Genomic DNA, 15248 nt, shown 5'->3' with positions numbered 1-15248 from the left:
ATGACTATAAAATCTATAATTATTGTGAAGCAACAAATACTTACTTAATCAATAATTTAAAAAGAGGCATGGCCAGAAAATATCAGTAACATTTTCAACAAAAATTAACGGGAGAAGAAAACATTAAAAGGGAGTGGGGTTTTTTGTTTGTTTTGTTTTACGTTTTTTGGATCTTTTAAAGTTCTGTATGGCAGGTTCTTTATTGTTATTGCCTGAATGTGTTTAATTTCTTTTTCACTGGGAAGAAGTTCAAAGAGCCGAATAATCTCCCTTGAAAATTTACAACCTTTGTGCCACTGCCTGCAAATAAATATTGCCTTAGTTGGGGAGCTTCTGGTTTTCAGTAAAGGTGAGATGATGGGTGGTTGTTACTTTAATTCTTTTTTTTTTATGTCGATATAATTATTTATTTTATTTTTAAAAATTTATTTATTTGTTATTATTTTTTACATTCTAAGATGTTGCGGAGCTTTTGTGGTGGGGAAGAGAGGAGCAGAGTGGGTGCTGGGCTGGATGTGGACGTCAGCGTGGTGACTTTAATTCTTCATAATATATAAGTTCATTGATGAAAAATATCATCCAACTTAAATATAAATGATTTCATAAACTTCCAGCCTTTCTGAAATCATTTAGTGCTTCACAATTATGGAATTTGTTTCAGTAGCTGCTAAAGGAAATCTATTTCATCTGCAGATCTTTTTTAACTGCACTTTTTTGTTCGTTCTTGTTTTATTCAATTTTCATTGCTTTTTTAAAGCTGTTGTAGATATATTTTGTTGTTATGTTTTAATTCCCCATAAAGCTTAAAGGCCTTCTTGTCCATAAAAAGTCATTTAATTCATAGAAAAAAAAATTGCCTTTGCAGTAGTAGAATAACTCAATTTACATTCTGGAATAAAAGCTGAATTATTGAGCAGTCAAATAAACATTATTAAATCAGTGCATTAAAATTTTGAATTATGCACTACCAAAGTCATGAGATAGCATTATAGCATGACTTTGTTTTTATTTTTATTTTTATTTATTTATTTTTTTCCTTTTTGTCTTTTTTCGTGTCCGGCAATGAATCACAAACCTCAGTGTTGCGCCCGCACCGGACCGGGACCGGCAACAGGATCGCAACCCTCAGCGTCGCACCTGCACCTCGCTCAGCCAGTGAGCGGGAACCGGTCTGTACGTGGGATCCGAACCCTCGGCGGGAGCGCCGCTGCGCTCCCAAGCGGCGCACTGTAGCAGTGCGCCACCGGGCCGGCCCCTTTGTTTTTATTTTATTGTTAACGAAATCAAGAAGCTTAAAAATGCAAATCTAGTTCAGAGAGTCGATTAATGCTACATAAACTATATTTTAATCCGTAAGAAGTTTGGTTAAACATTATTCGTTTCATGCTGTGGGTACTAGAGGCAAGAATGTTCAATATGCAAAGAATCTGAATAACTAAAAAAGGCTTCCTTTACATGTTGTCAAAGCAGCTAGCATGCTGCAGTCTGTAGATTCTCACAATAATGTTCACACGTAGTTGGTACCAGTTGTAAGTATCTCCCAGCGATCTTTCCTCTTCTCTGTTACCACAGAGAATACCTAGGTTTAGACTTCTATTTTTTCTCTTTGGATTATTGTTATGTATATTCTCCTACAATTGTCTGTCTGTCTCCATTCTCTTGCCCTTGTTCAGTTCATGTCTTCCAGTCCTCTGAGAGTTTCAGAAGCCAGTTCACCACCCTTCACCCTCATTAACTGCTGGTTAATGGCTTCCTGTTGATTATAGTGCAAAATCCAAACACCTTAGCAAGATACCTAGGGCTCTTCCCAGACTGACTCCTACCTCTGGCTTCATAAGCTGCTATAGGAATACTTAACTTTGTTTCCCAGGAGTACCCTGCTATTTGATGATTCATACTTTGCATGTGTCCCTCCATTGTGCTGGTATACTCTCAACTCACACATGGGGTAAAATTCTAAGAGTGCCCTTCAAATCCAGTTTGAGTGTCACCATTTTTATGAAGCCCTTCTGGACCTATCCTTCTGTAAGATCTCCCAGTTCACTGTATGCATTTCTGCTACTGCAGAGCAATATTATGTAGCAACAATAATAATATCTGTAATATTGTTAATTGGTCATTTCACTTGACCTCTTGCAAGTCATATATGGGCATGTGATTTTTACCTCCTTATATTTCTAGCACTAGAATAGTGCCCTGGTATATAGCATCTTTTCAATAAATGTTTATTGAATGAATGATTGAATTAATGAATTCATAAGATTACTTATATTTCCAATAGCACTCCTTATATACTAGTTATTTACTTATCTATATTTACTATATACTTCCTATACTTACATAGTATATGTATCCTTAATCATCCCCCCTCTTAGTGGGTATTTATGGCTGAAAAAGAATTTGTAACAGCTTCATAAAAGAATATAAGCTTATTTCCAGATAAACTGTCTCTTGATATTGTGAAAATGAGACTTGGAACAGTCTAAGGACATAATAATTTTTTTTACCCATAGATTGGAAGACTTCATATTATTAATATGGCAGTGCTTCCCAAATTAATTTATCAATTCAATGCAATCCCTTAAAATTTCCAACAGCCATTTTTACAGAAATGCAAAAGTCATTTCTCAAATTTATAGGGAAATGCAAGGGGCTAAGGACATAATTAGCTCTACTGAATTAGTCACTGTTGATTCCTGTTTTTTTGTTAATTATTGACTATATGCATACTATTATTACAAATCATGATTTTTCTTTATGCCCTTTACCTAACCTATCCTGTTTAAAAGTTTGTTTACCCTATAAACATGTGCAATGAAAAATAAATAAACAATTTTGCAAGAGAAAAAAGAAACAAATATATTCATTATGGCATATCATTTTGTGTGATATAGAAATTTCTAATTTAATATAATTTAACTTTATGTAGTACAAGGGAGTAATTAAAATGTGAAGAAAAGACTTTCTGTTTTCTTAAAAGATAAATGTAGGTATTTAGTGTATGAAATAGTTTCAGATATTTTCTAGATAAATTAGGATTTCTATTTTATGTTCGTGTTCAACTACACAAATGAATGATCCAACACATACATAATATTTGATCACAAAGGCTTAAGGTTTGATTTTTACAGTTAATATTATATGTTTCTTTTTCTAAATTTAGAGCAAAAGGAAAAAGCAGAAATAGTTGGATAAGAATGTAGAAAATGCATTATAAAAAAACAAAAGCCTCCCTGTGAGTGAATAACCTTCAGGATGAACTTAAAGTTTGGCCTTTTGTGAGCTGTGTGATAATACCTCACGGATAAGAATGAATTGCATTAGATTGTGGCACACTGTTATATATCTGTATATTACATGAATTGTCCTTATAATTGATATCAAACCCATATGACCAAAAGTTGTAATTCACAGAAGTAATGACAACAATGTCTCATAATTCACAGACTTTATGTCATACCTGTGAATGATTACTTTTACTGTGCAAACCATGTTAAAGGGGAAAAACAGATTTTAAAATGGATGTCAGTTTTTGAAGAGTCCTTCTTCCTAATACTTTATAGTCACTCTTAATACACAAAAAGCTAATTAAATTTATTGGCATCCATGAATTTTTCCATGGTTTCTTGGATTCAAATCAGTTGTCAAGCATAAAGGCTTTTACTCTTAATTTGAAATTTTAGATCACAAATGAAAGGTAATATTTAGTATTTGAAGTGAAGATAATCATGAACCTGAATGTGTTTTATCCTCATCTGATATACTAGGAAGAGGAGTCCTCACTCATAGGTGGGATAAAAATCAACTGAGAATATGTTCTCATCTTCTTTTATAATCATATATCCTAAATGAAGAAGGATGAATCATATGGAGTAAACCTAATTTAAAGAATTCAGGGAATCTGAATCAGCTACTCTCTTTATTTGCTCTTTTTGTATATATTTTGCAATGCGGCTACCACTTAAAAGAAGTATAAAGAATATTCTATTTTATTCAACACAAACATTAATAAGCACCTTATATCTTCTGTCAACATATTCTGTGGAGGATTTAATAAAGCAAGCCTTTAATTGAGATCTAGTTGAGAAGCCGATGATCTCGTTTTAGATATAGGCTGTATATTCTCACATTCCTGCGTACATGTGCACACATGACATACATATGCATATAATGGACTTTAGATAGGAGAATTCAGAGTCCTTGGCTTAGTTAAGGATAGGAGTTATATAAGAGGTAAGCCTGTGTTTGTGGCAGAGGTGGAGAGAGATGGGAAAAGCTTTGGAGCTAAATCTGTTAGTTTACAGACTTAGAAACAAATGATCTGTGGAGGGAGTGGAATGAATGGCCTTGTTGGAGCTGACAGACTGGCTGTGTATCATCAAGGACCGAGGGGTCTACATCAAGTCAGCCGTGTTTGCTTGGGAATTAGCTGATTTGAAACCGTGTACTATATGTTACTTTAAGGTAGAGTTTATTATTAAACAGATAGAGAAGGGATGTAAAATGTTGATGAAATGTGTTAGCTACATGCTTCTGTGCTTAATTCCACTTCTATTGTTTTTCTTTTCATTCAACAGATATTTTTGAGCATCTCCTAGGTACTGAGCACTTACTAGATACTGAGTATAGAGTGGAGGTTATGCTCTAAAGAGCAGTGATTGATGACTGGTTGTGTTTATTGTCTGTTGGGAAATTTTTACCTGAAGAACTACTATCCTTGGAGGTTTGATAACTTAACGTTACCGTGATGTAAAACTTACATTTCATATCTATGTGTGAGAGTGAATCTATAGATTTCACAGAAATGGAAAAACAAAATGAAATAGACTCGACTTAAGTGGGTGGGTAGCTAGTCTGCAATAGTTAATATGTAGTTAGAGTATTTTAAAATGAATAAATTATGGCACAGGCTGTAGGATCTCATTGTCTGTGTTCAAGTCTCAGCTCTCCTACTTTTTCTAATGAGGCCTTGTATGAATTACTTGACCATGCCAAGCCTCAGCCTTCTCACCCGAAATAATAAGGATAATAAGGTTGTTGGGAGGATTAAATGGGGTGATGCACGTAATCTTAGCAGAACAACTGGCACATGGTAAGTGTTCAGTAAACATGGTGTGCCTCTTCTCCTTCCTCCTCATTACCACCATTGTGCTTAAGTGATTTGCTATAATAAATAGAATAAATGGTTTGTAACTAAGTTAAAAATCATCATTAAATCAGTTCCTCGGGGTGGGTTGATGGTGTTTTTTCCTAGGTAGTTTGACCATCCCTCCCAAGAATACAAACTTGCTAGACAAGTTTATACTTTACAGATAAAGAAATAAACTGCATCTAACATTTCATCCACATTTTCAGAAATTTCTAAAAGTTAGCTCATGAAATATTGATGGATTATTATATTTTCTTAAAGTCTTGTGTATTGGCTTCTTTTATCACGTTTATTTTCTGAGTTGAAACTGACCAAGAATTGTGAATCATTTGATGAAATAGAAATAATGATAGCCTTAAAAGAAAAAGTAGCTAAGAAAGAGTAAATTTGCATATTCAGACCTAAGTTTAGCCAGTGGTGGTCATTGAGGAACAGGAAGGAGATAATAGAGAAAAGATTTCTGAATATTCTGGTATTGCCATTTAGTTCAGAGTCACTGCTAGACTTATGGAAAAAAACATGTTTAAAAAATCATAGTCAATGGGCCGACCCCGTGGCGCACTCGGGAGAGTGCTGCGCTGGGAGCACAGCGACGCTCCAGCCACGGGTTCGGATCCTATATAGGAATGGCCAGTGCGCTCACTGGCCGAGCGCGGTGCGGGCGACACCACACTAAGGGTTGCGATCCCCTTACCGATCACGAAAAAGACAAAAATAAAAAAATAAAAATAAAAAATCATAGTCAAAATGGATATGGTCCATGGGGAAAGGCACCTTAAAAAGACAAAAGCTGAAGGATAGAAGATGATCTGCACCATACTGTTGTTAATAGTCTTGCCCAGAAAGAAAAAGGGGAAACATTTAATGCAACTCTTATACTTGTGAAGGATGGTTTCTTAATAGCTTAGATTCTAAAATGGTATGTTCAAAAGTAGAACAAGGTTTACCACACCAAACTATTAAATAAGTGTGAGAGTAGAATATAGGTATTTTCAGAAATGCATGATTTCAAAAAAGGTACCTTGCATGCCCTTTTCTCAGGAACTAGTGGAGTATGTGCTCCACCAAAATAAAGGAGAAAATCAAGAAAGAGGAAGCCTGGGGTCCAGCGATCCAGATAACCTAGTTTATGAAATCTAGTTTGGCCTTTATGCTGGAAATCCCCATTTCCCTTCAGTATCTTTTAGGAATGGTCTCAGGAAGCCAGTCACCCTCAGTGTTGCATGGAGAAGGGAAATCTGATAAGCAATTGTGTTCTAAGTTTCAGCAGCCCCTTCCCATGTGAAGAGTCTCAATAGTGACTGGATTGATTTTATTAAGGTTTCTTCAAATGCATCAAACTATGTTCCACATACTTGGCAAGATCTAACTGTTTCATCTTCCAGGCTGGGCTTGATTTCTGCTCCCTAGTCTGCTTTTCTATATTCCAGATTTACACATGCGGGTGAGAATTTGGGATTAAATTATTGAAACCTAAAGAAAACCAAGTAAAATACAATAACAACAAAAGACAGTTGTTAACTGCAGTGAAAAAAAAAGTAGCACTGAAAAAGTTATCATTGCAAACCATGATTGAGCTGTGAATAGCATGCATATATTGTGAAAATATAAACATCGATTATTATATCATAAGTTTAATAAGAACTGTGTTATAATAAATTTGGAGTCAGAGGGAGAAGGCAGGAGACAAAAGTATGTGTGTGAATGTGATTGTGTGTGTGACATGTGATATGTACATGTTGTGTATATGTGAAAGAGAACCCAATTTTCATTGATTGCAGTGAGGAATCATAAGCCTAAAGATAAGATAGCCTAAAACTGAAAAGTCAGAGAATAACAACACAGGATTTTCTAAAAAAGTAGAAAGTGGTAGTTTTTGCAGAGTGAAAAATGGGAGTGGAACTGAGGGACTGCTAATTTTTAATTCTAACTTACAAAACTATTTGCCTCTTTAAACAATATGTGGTTCGATACAGTAAAACTAAATTTTAAAAATGTATATATATATATTTTTTTAAAGAAGGTAGAGCAAGGAAGCACATAATCAAAGGTGGTAGTGAAAGGTAACATGAATAATGTCACCAATGCAAGCCAGAATGAGCTGGAAACAAGCAGTATGTATTTCTTCCCTCCTTCCTTACCATCCTTTCTTCCTATCTTTGTTTTAAGCAAGGGGAAGACAAAGAAGAGAGATACCCACTGTGGTCTACGAGTATAGGATGGAAAGGGTAGAAGAGACATTAAAAATGCTGAATTGATGTGAGTAAAAGAGTGAAGAGAACCCAGATATTTTAAGTTAGTTTTTCCCTATGACCTAGTAAACTGCATCTCAGGGTAATGGAAACTTACTGCAGGGATAACGGAATCACTCTTGGTTAATTTTGAAAAGAAAAGGTGGAGAGTAAAAATAAAAATCTGCAGGTGGACAGAGGTCTTTGTTTTTAAAAATGAGGAAAATTAGATCTAAGAAACTCTAAGCTGGTTAATGTACTATCCACATATTCTCAAAATCTGCAGTGGATTGTTAAATATGATTTGGGAGCACTTAGAAGAAAAAATGCGAATCAGTACAGATGCCCCAAGACTTACCACACACTTGAATTTTATCACGGTGTTTCAGTTGCATTGATTTTGTTACCATCCATCACTTAAAATTATTTTGATGTTTTAGTGTAAGTTGTATATGATTCATCATAAAATCACATTTATACTGTTCTGTGGGTTTTCACTATATACAGCACAAATGGAATGTTCTCCTGTTCCTGGAAACCTATTCCTTATGATGAATTCGGAATTTTTAAAAATTGTGTTTAACATTACTTGTTGCTGTCATTGCTTGCACAGTGAGCAAGAGGTGGTATAGACATTTTAGGGGAAGTTTAAGTGGTCTGCTGTGAATGTATACAGAGTGAGGACAGGGCCAGGACTAACAATAGATGATGTTGTAGGGGAGGCCAGATGATGAAGGGCTTCGTATGTCAGCAGGGCTGCTTTATCCTTATTCAGGGGACAACGAGGACCATTAAAGAGTCTTATACCAGGTAAGGGCGTAAACTGGTTTTCCATCAGTCAAACCAATCTGACTATAGATGCTGAATATATTGGGGGGCAATTGTGAGACAAATGAGATACACAGTGTTCCATTGGCCAGCTAATGAAGGCCTGAACTAAGGGAGCACAGGTGCAGCTGAATCGATGGATACACAAAATAACCCAGAGCTCAACTTAATACTCTGAGCAGCTTTTCTTAGAATGGCATTTGTTTACATTTATTTAAGACATTCAAAGTCTTCTAGGTTTATAATTAAAATAAATACCTAATATGAAATAAAACAATGTAATAAAGTGAAAGTATACATTACAAATGCCAGTTGAAGTAAAATTATGTTGTTGTACAAGTGACCTATGAATTTAGTGTATAGAATATTAGTGTTATTCATGTGTCTTATAAAAATCTTTTCTTACTCACCCCCCTTTTGTTGTATAGTATCTTAGAGTTAGATAGACCTTATTCATAATCTAGTAGTTAGATTCTAGACCAGTCTTTCACCTGTTGCAAGGAATCCCTCATACCACATCACTGAACATAAAGATTACCTATCCTTTGCTTGCACACGGTATTGATTTTCCTACTGCTGCATAATAAAGTACCAAAAATGTTGTGGTTTAAATACACACATTTATTATCTTACAGTTTCAGTGGGTCAGGGAATCTGGGCATGGCTTAGGCATATCCTCTGCTCTAGAACATACAAGGCTGCAATCAAGGTGTTGGCCAGGGCTAAGTCTCATCTGAGGCTTGGCATCCTTTTCCAGTCTCACATGCTTACTGGCAGAATTCATTTCCTTGCAGTTGTAGGACTGAGGTCCTCAGCTCCTAGAGGCTCTTTCCATAGGCATTTCACATTATAGCAGCTTGTTCCTTCAAAGTCAGCACAAGAGTCTCTCTAATGGGTGCTAGCAAGATAGAGTCTTATGTATATTGAAACCTGATCCTGAGAGTTCATGTAAAGTAACCTTATTATGGGAGTGTCATCCCACCACTTTGCTGTGTGGTATTCTGTTGGTTAGAAGCATGTCACAGATACTGCCCTCCCTCGAGGCAGAGAAATGATATAAGGGCACTCATTGAGGGGTCACCTTAGGATGCTTCCACCACACACAATCATGCAGCTCACTGTTTGCACTATCATTTCTTCCATACTTTGCTCCTGCGTGTGGGGTGTGTGTGTGTGTGTGTGTGTGTGTGTGTGTGTGTGTGTGTCAGAGAGAGATCTTTCTCCATGTCTTTTCTTTGTACTTCAACACATCTCATATGACCCTTTCTAGACCTTTCACTCTTCCATTTGTCTGTACCTCCTCTAGTTTGTCAGTGATATTCCTTAGAACTTGGCACCCAGAACCCACCATGCTACTACTAGAAGATCAATATAATTATTATGGAACTTGTTTTCCTTTATCTGGTACTATAATTCTAAAATTAAATTGGTTTTCATCAGAAGGAATCCCACATTTTTGACTGCTACTAAGTGTGAAATCATCTAAGCTTTCAGTTTTTATTTGAAGTGCTGTTAATTCCAGTCTTCCCAATACAGAAACAGGACTTGATATTTATGCTTTTTGGTTTGTATCTGATTGGTTTCAGCCCATTATCCAGACTAGGAATCTTTTCTCTACAATCCAGTGTATTAGTTATTCCTCCTCGCTTTATGACCTCTTTGAATGTGATGAACAAGACTTCATTGTTGTCTGCATTAACTAATCGCTGACCAGGCCCCTACAAGACTCCTGCAGCACATGGGTAGGGTGCCACTCTACCTAATCACCTGCCCTGACATCACTCTTGGATACTGTTTTTCAGCTCATTACAAGCCAACTCTTGCAGTGTCACCCAACTCTAATTTCTCCATCTTGTTCATAATAATTCTTCAAGAGATTTTTTTAGATGGCTTGGTGAAATCGGAATACATTGCATTTATGGACCGTACAGATTTAAGATAATGGGTTTTATATTTGTGATATTGTGTCTAACCTATAAGTGGAGTTTTAAATCGTTCTTGAAATGCATTGAGTGGCAGTAATATTGGTGATACGTAATTTTTTAATTGGCAACGCACAGCAGTAATTATCATAAGGATATTCAAAGATCACCTGGAGAGTTGGTTATTGCCTGGATGTTTGTCCTGTGATAGAGCAGATATAAAGAAGTATCTACCCATGGATATCAGGAAGTTACGCATATCTCAACAATATGTAAAACCTAATATTGCTCACTTTGCATCTGCTGTGATTTTCATAACAAATATTTATTGTTGGAGTATTTATAAGAATGTATACATGTTGATTTAAAACTTAAGTATTCTGTTACTGTTTTCGAAATTAACAAAAAGGGATATAGTAAAACAGATAGGTATAAGATTATTCATGTACTATGTTATTTTTAAATATCACTTTAAGAAGACTTGATGTGGGGTAAAAAAGTAAGAATTTAGGTCCCTCTTGTATTAATTCTTTGATTCTTCTTGATATTTAGATTTTTTTCTGTTGACCGTATATAATTCATGAAGTAAGTGAAGGACCGTACATATTTATAAGTATACTTTATGCTTTTCTGAGAATAGTTTTCTTTAAATATGAGATGTTTTCTTTAAATATGAGATGCTTTCTTTAAAGCTTTGAGTTTAATTTTAAAGAAAATTAAAAGAAGAAAATATGATGACTAATTGAAAGCTTTCTTTAGTCATACACAAAAGTGGTCATATAGTCTACTTATAACATTTTATGGAGCGATTAAAACCAAGCATAACACATTGTTTCTTCTTGTCTTCCAATTGGAGTTGATTCTTTTTGAAGTAAAAGTGACAGGTGCAGTAACAGTATTTTCCTCTCATCTCTGGCCAGGATTCACCTATATTTTGATGAAGAGTGAAAATATACAACAAATGGAACCATCTGCCACTCCCAACCAACTAGCCTCTAACCCACTGTTTGGGACAATGTGGGGCCCCGTGAGTCAGCCACTGGACAGGTCTCCTGCTGGGCCTCATTTCAGAGGGTTCAGGCAGATCCTGTCAGCACACATTTTGGGATGTGATTCTCTCACCAGCCAGTCATATGGAGATCAAAGAAGCTTTTAAATTTGCGTTTAATTACTCTTTGAAAAACCATCCACCATATCCAGCAATAGTTATTGTGTAAAAAAAACCCCACATACATTTGTACTTTTTTGAAATCTGAGACAAACTTAATGCTAAATATGAAAATATTCATTTTTTTTCTTCCATCTCTCTTCTATAAAATTATCACTAAAAGAAGATAGTACGAACAGTAAGGATTGTTTTAGTTTAGATGATTGATGCTTTGTAATAATTTTTATTTTTTTAAAAGAAGCCTTTCTACTAAAACTTATAAGTTTTATAAGATAGTTTAGCCCATTTGTCAATGAGAATTTTTATATCAGCATATCACTTCAATTTAAAATAACTTAATAGCATTTTTAGTGTGACTTGTTATTGGAATTTTAATAGAATTATAATTTTTCTAGTGTATTAATTTTTTGTGGATTTTTATAGTTTAACAAAAAATTCATTTAAATATCTTACACTGAAAGGTGACTTTTCAGAGCTATGACTGATAAACATGTGTCATACAACAAACTTGCATAAACAATTTGTCCTTTATCAGGTTTATGAGCTGACATCTGTTTGAATGACATATGTCAGTGCAGTTAAGATGAAATTTCATATGGGAGTGTTAACCTAAAAGAAGCTCACATTTTAAACATTTGCATTTGAAAAACAAATGTGGATATTGCTGTTAATATAATTGGCTCCTTCCTTGATAAAGAAGCACGAACACACATATGTACTATTTGGATCGAGATTTTTATGAGTATGACCTGTAAAGAGATCTCAAAATTAGTCCTTGTGACCGTTTTGTGAGCCATCGTGACCAGTTGGTAAAGAAATCTATCGATTAGCAATGGCTGACATTTTAAAATGGCCGTCTAGAAAAATGTTATTGGATTTATTAATGTTTCTCATCAGCTGTAATCACCAACAAATTTAAGTAGAAATGTCATAAGCTGAATCTGTTTAACAATATACTATTGTAAAATTTTAAACAGGTTATATAACCTCTAATTTTGATTAATATATTAAAAATGCCACTTTATCAAATCATTGTTAGTGGACTTCAGAAAAGAGATGCATGAAAAATAAGTGAAAAAAATAGCTTGTGAATTGGCTTAGATATTGAAGGATTTTGACTTTTTTCTATAGAGAGGAAATTCACATTACATAAAGTTAACCATTTTGAAGTGAATAATTTGATTCATTTTAAGAACAGAAGGACATTAAGAGCTGACATACTATTGTTCTATGATTGATATGGCTTTATGTGTGAATTAATATAAAATGAAGAAACAAGTAAATTTCTCTTTAGACAAAATTCTGAGAGAGATACTTACGCATTTTCATCTTAATAACCAGCATTATGAACAAAATTAAGGGTATGTCCCAAAAAAGCAATGTATTATGATGATATACAAAAGAAAAATGTGGGTTTGCATGAATTAATTCTGAGGAACTCAACAAGCACTCAGCAGAGTGCTCAGAATATGTGCTAAAATTTCTATATTATTATATTTTTATCTTGCTTGCCTTTTACTTCTTTATACCTGAAAGTGTGTTCTTTGGTCCTTACTTAAGTTCTTATGCATTTTATGCTAAAGCCAGGGATATAGGACTCAGAGAATTTTAAGTCTAGATTCTCTGCTATTTATTGAACAGTATAGACTGGCTGTATCTAACTGGACCTACCACCTTTGAATAAAAATCTCATTAGAAAGAAAATAACAGTATAAAGCAGAAAGGTATGATAATCAGCCACAAATCCTTTGAGGTTGACAAGCTATTTATGGTACTAACTGGATGTACCTGGTATGGTTTTGTCCAGGTGAAGTATTTTTAAATGATGGGGTAAGGAAATACAAGACTGAAAAGACTCAAGATGGAGAGGAAGTGAGCTGTGTACCATTTCTGTTAGGGTGTGGAGTCAGAAGAGAAAGAGATAGAGACAAGGGAGAAAGGGGTGAGATTGTGAAAAGAGGGTGTCTCATGGAGAATAAAGAATTGTAAAACGGCAGAGTAATGGGAAAGTATAGAAAATAATGAATGAACCAAAATAATCATGAGATATAAAAGTAGAAAGGAAGAATAAAATATTTTTTAAATCAGAGGCACTAATATTCAAAAAAAATAATATAAGTAGGAAAGAAACATTCAGTGTTATCAAATTAAAAGTTTTAAGTAATATTAAACTAAGTATTAAGCTAAAATGATACTAACTGAACATTAAGTGTTCAGAAATATTTTGGGGAAACTTCATACTTTTGTAAAAGATCGTGTTTCCCATGTTTCTACAGTTCTTTTAATAAAATATGGTTGTTAATAAACTATAAAATGGAAAAGACAAGTTGTATAAATAAGTTGAATTTCTAACACTAAACTGATACTGTTTATGTGGATTTTGCTACTTCACAGCAAGAACCACTTGAGGTTCTCAGGTGATTGGATCTATTCCTGACATTTTTAAACAAATGGAAATAGAGTGTAAAAGATTTGGAAAAAGAGTGTAACGTTATAGTGAAGAGCATAGACTCCAGAGTCAGAAAGAATGCTGGGTTTGAATCCTGGATTTTTACATTTCTCTGTGTGTGTGCCTGTGTGTTTTGTTTTAAGTTAATATCACTGCGTGAAGATGAAGGAATATTAGAAGCTTTCCTCCTTTTTCAATAAAAATGTGTTATGATTCTATAATTAGATATGCTTCTACAATTAGATGTTAAAATATTGATTACTCACCTCTTTTCAGGAGTCTAGATTATGGAAGGAACATTTGATCATAGTGCTTTTTATTTCTTGTGGAATAGCTATTTTTTTCTCACTGATTCATTTCCCCTGGACTCACACTGGTCATCATCAACATCTTTATCCTTTTCATTTTAACATTGAATTGAGGGCTGTCTTAGTCTGTTTTGTGTTGTTATAACAGAAAACCTGAGACTGGGTAATTTATAAAGAACAGAGATTTATTTCTTACAGTTTTGGAGTCTCGGACATCCAAGGGCATGGGGACCCCAAATGATGAGGGCCTTCCTTCTGTGACATCTCTTGGTGGAAGAGCAAGAGATCACATATACGGGGGGCTGAGGGGGACAAACCTATCCTTTTATCAGGGCCCAACCCCCCAGATAACAAACCCACTCCCAAGATAACAGCATTAATCCATTCCTGCAGGCAGAGCCCTCTTGGCCTAGTCACCTATTAAAGGTCCCACCCCTCAACACTGTTGCATTGGAGATTAAATTTCCAATACATGAACTTTACGGGACATATTTAAACCATAGAAGGGGCTGACACCGTGTTGCAAGATTTGATATTACAGTAGCCAGAAAAGATATAACGTTGTCTCTGATTCTAGGTACTTGACAATCTATTGTGTAGGGGACTGTAGGTAAAGGTTTAATAGCACTTCAGTGTAGCTTATTCAAAGTTCCAATTGAAGTATGCTAAAGAGAATCAATATCATTGAAATTAAATCAATATCTCAATCACCTGGCCTGTAAATTTTTCCTTTCTGATTTAGTCTGTTTGCTATAGCTACCATTTTCTTCTTTTGCTGGTTATTAACTTATAGTCAAGAATTCAGCCAATTTCTTAGTGGTTGAGAAGAAGTTTTCCTTTACATTGCTCTAGAAGTGGACGCTGTCAGAAGACAGGCTGCTGGGTTTGATGGGCTGTGGATCAGAAACCATTAGATCCCATTCTTTTCAGTGTTTTGTTCTTATTTTCTCTCTTACACACACACATACACACATACAGTGATCAATGTCAAATGCACATAGGAAGCTACTAAACTACCATGTGGGCTGGCTGGTTAGCTTAGTTGGTTAGAGTGTGGTATTATAACCAAGGTTAAGGGTTTGAATCTCTGTTCCAGCAAACAGCAAAAAAAAAAAAAAAAAAAAAAAACTACCATGGAAGTATTTTAACATTTTGTAATAATTTTATTTGATTTTGGAGAGGGAAGGCACATT

At 34.8% G+C, this 15248-nt stretch overlaps 1 protein-coding gene across 2 annotated transcripts in view; it reads left to right on the top strand.

Annotated features, from left to right (window-relative positions):
- Nucleotides 1–15248, top strand: part of WDR7 (WD repeat domain 7) — a 363500-nt gene that overhangs the window by 163371 nt on the left and 184881 nt on the right. The gene's annotated exons all lie outside the window — the stretch shown is intronic.

The sequence above is a fragment of the Galeopterus variegatus genome, unplaced genomic scaffold (assembly GCF_000696425.1).
Source record: "Galeopterus variegatus unplaced genomic scaffold, G_variegatus-3.0.2 Scaffold489, whole genome shotgun sequence".
In the NCBI taxonomy this organism is placed as follows: domain Eukaryota; kingdom Metazoa; phylum Chordata; class Mammalia; order Dermoptera; family Cynocephalidae; genus Galeopterus; species Galeopterus variegatus.
Note: the sequence above shows the minus strand (reverse complement) of the source record. Positions and strands in the feature narration are given on the sequence as shown.